Here is a 3,511-nt window from a genome sequence, read left to right on the forward strand (position 1 = left end):
ATTTTCCTGAACAGTTTCTCTGCCTATCAAGAAGAAATTTTATTTTCACTGAAGAGATACAAAGTTCTACCTTTTCCGTTCCTATTTAGAGATTAACTCAGATTAGTATAACAGACACAGGTATCTATCAAGGTTTAGCTATGTGCTGGGGATTCGGGATACTGGGACAGTCTTTCAGGTTAAAGCAAACCCAGAGGGCAGATGGAATTTGAGAGCTTGTGCTGAGATAAGGCTCCCAGGAAAGTTTCAGCTGGGGCGAGGGAAAGGAAATTCAGTCTAGATTTGTACATAAACACCTTAATTTCCCTAATATTGCTTTTCTCCATTTAAACTGTGTATAACAACCTGTTGATGAATATTAAGAAGTAAAGATTCTTCACTCCTCCCCCCAGCAGCATCAATGGTGAGAGAAGGTCACTGTTCCCTGGTGGCTTGCTGTGTGGCATCACAAGGGTCTTGACTAGTTCTAAAGTGGCACTGGAGTCCTGCCAAGCTCGTGGTTCATTGCAATTAGCCATCCAGAGTTATGCTGTCCAAACCAGGTGTCACTAGCCACAGGTGGCTAAATTCTTGGAAGGTGGTTAGAATGAGTTGAAATGTTCAGTGGGTACAAAATACATGCTGAATTTCAAAGACTTAATATGGAAAAATAACATAATATTTATTAACAACTTTATATTGATTACAGTGGTGAAAAGAGAGCATGTTGGATGTATTGGCTTCTGTAAAATATATCACTAAAGTTAATATTATATGTTTCTTGTTACCTTTTCTTAATGTGACCATGAGAACATTTAAAATTACACATTTGGCTCATATATCTCTATGGGATAATGCTTATAGAGAGCTTTTCTACTCTCATTGATATAGTTCCTTTTCAAGATATTTACTTAGAGGAGAGCATTTATGTTTTATAATAAATAATACTCCAAATAGCATAGTAACATTTTGATCCAGTGGATCTTCCCTCTTACTCTTGCCCAACTGCCACCCAGAAATTTGTAAAGCACTTAAAATATACTGTATAAGTTGTCAATAAATTGCATAAACCACAAAGAATATTTGGAAAAAATAGTGAAAGCAAACTTTATAACTTAGAAAACTGATGAGGGACAAAATTAGCAGACAATTAAAAAATATTTCTTTAAACACAACTTCATATATTTTTCAACTCTGAATTTTACTTGAAAAATAACTGAATGTAGGATTTTTCTAATGTTGCAATCTCTATAACATTGTTCATTTCAAAGTACATTTAACTTAAATGATTATGATTAGAGGTTTAGTATTCCAAAAACATTTCTCTCAGGGGACAGATGCTCTGGGCCTATGCATTCTCCTGTGCATCATTCATTGTTTCCTGAACTGTAAAAAGGAGGGGAGGGAAAAATACAAATTTTATATATTTTTGAATTAAATTTATTTTGCTTTTGACAATAATTTCCCTACAATATTATGTTAGTTTCTGTCATATAGCAACATGAATCAGTCATAGGAATTGGAATACATATGTTCCCTCCCTCTTGAACCTCCCTCCCACTTCCCACCCTATTCCATACCTCAACGTTGCCACAGAGCACTGGCTTTGAGCTCCCTGTGTCATACAGTAAATTCCCACTGGCTATCTGTTTTACATATGATAATATATATGTTTCAATGCCAATGTCTCCATTTGTACCATGATCTCCTTCCCCTACTGTATCCACAAGTCTATTCATTATGTCTGTGTTTCCATTGCTCCCCTGCATATAGGTTCATCAGTACTCTCTTTCTAGATTCCATATATATGTGTACTATATTTGCTTTTATCTTTCTGACTTACTTCACTCCATATAATAGGCTCTAGGTTCATCCATCTCATTAGAATAGACTCAGATGCATTCTTTTTATGGCCAAGTAATATTCCATTGTACATATCTACCACACTTCTTTATCCATTCTATGTCAGTGGACATCTAGGCTGCTTCCAGGTCCTATTTATTGCAAATAGTGCTGCAATAAGCATTGGGGTACATGTGTCTTTTTGAATTATGGTTTCCTCACGGGTTATGCCCAGTACTGGGATTGCTGGGTCTTATGGTAGTTTTGAGAGGGAAAGTTACATCCAATTAAACATAGAGTTTCAAAAAATAGCTAGAAGAGACAAGAAAGCCTTCTTCAACAAACAGTGTTTAATAACAGAAGAAAATAGCAAAAGGGGAAAGACTAGAGAACTCTTTAGGAAAATTGAAAGCATCAAGGGAGCATTTGGCCCAAAGATGGGACACAGTTAAGGATGAAAATGGTAGAGAACTAGTAGATGCTGAAGAGACCAAGAAGAAATGGAGTGAATACATGGAAGAACTGTATAAAAAAGGTCTTAATGAACCAGGTTACTATGATGGTGTGGTTAGTCACCAAGAGCCAGACATTCTGGAGAGTGAAGTCAAGTGGGCCTTAGGAAGCACTGCTGTTAGTAAAGCTAGTGGATGTGATGGAATTCCAGTAGAACTACTCAAAAACCTAAAGGAAAATGTCATCAAAGTTTTGCATTCAGTATGTCAGCAAACCTGGAAGACCCAGCAGTGGTCACAGGACTGGAAAAGGTCAATCCTCATCCCAGTTCCTAAGTAGGGTAGTGCCAAGGAATGTGCATTGGACAATTGAGCTCATCTTGCTAGTAAGGTCATGCTTAAAATCTTGTATGTTAGGCTTCAGCATTATACAAACCAAGAACTTCCAGATGTCCAAGCTGGGTTTAGAAGAGGAAGAGGAAACAGAGATCAAATTGCCATTTGCTGGATTATAGAAAAAGCAAGAAAATTTCAGAAAAACATCTATCTCTGTTTCATCAGCTACACTAAAGCCTTTGACTGTATAGATCTCTCTCTTAGAGAGATGGGAATATCAGACCATCTTACCTGTCTTCTGAGAAAACTGCATGAAGGTCAAGAAACAACAGATAGAACCCTGTATGGAACAATTGTTTGGTTCAATATCGAGAAAGTAGAACAGTGCTTTCTGCTCTCACCCTGTTTGTTTAACCTGTAGCATATCATGGGGTTTCCCTGGTGGCTCAGAGGTTAAAGCATCTGCCTCCAATGCAGGAGACCCAGGTTTGATCCCTGGGTCAGGAAGATCCCCTGGAGAAGGAAATGGTAACCCACTTTAGTGTTCTTGCCTGGAGAATCCCATGGACAGAGGAGCCTGGCAGGCTACAGTCCACAGGGTCGCAAAGAGTCGGACATGATCGAGCGACTTCACTTCACTTCACTTCACTTCATAGCATATCATGAGAAATGCTGGGCTTGCTGAGTTAGAAGCTAGAATCAAGTTGGGCATGAGAAACATCAACAGCTTCAGATATGCAGATAATACCACTCTAATGGCAGAAAGCAAAGAGGAATTAAAGAGCCTCTTGATGAGGGTGAAGTGGGAGAGTGAATGAGCCAGCTTAAGACTAAATATTAAAAAACTAAGATCATGGCATCTGGCCCCATTACTTCATGGCATACAGAAGAGGAAAAGGTGG

General features: G+C 38.3%; 1 non-coding gene across 1 annotated transcript; it reads left to right on the plus strand.

Annotated features, from left to right (window-relative positions):
• The first annotated feature begins 3,044 nt into the window (after nt 1-3,044).
• On the plus strand, nt 3,045-3,117 carry TRNAW-CCA (transfer RNA tryptophan (anticodon CCA)). Its single transcript has one exon. It is a non-coding gene; the product is annotated as a tRNA-Trp (tRNA).
• The last annotated feature ends 394 nt before the right edge of the window (nt 3,118-3,511 follow it).

Source organism: Capricornis sumatraensis, chromosome 15 (assembly GCF_032405125.1).
Source record: "Capricornis sumatraensis isolate serow.1 chromosome 15, serow.2, whole genome shotgun sequence".
NCBI lineage: Eukaryota > Metazoa > Chordata > Mammalia > Artiodactyla > Bovidae > Capricornis > Capricornis sumatraensis.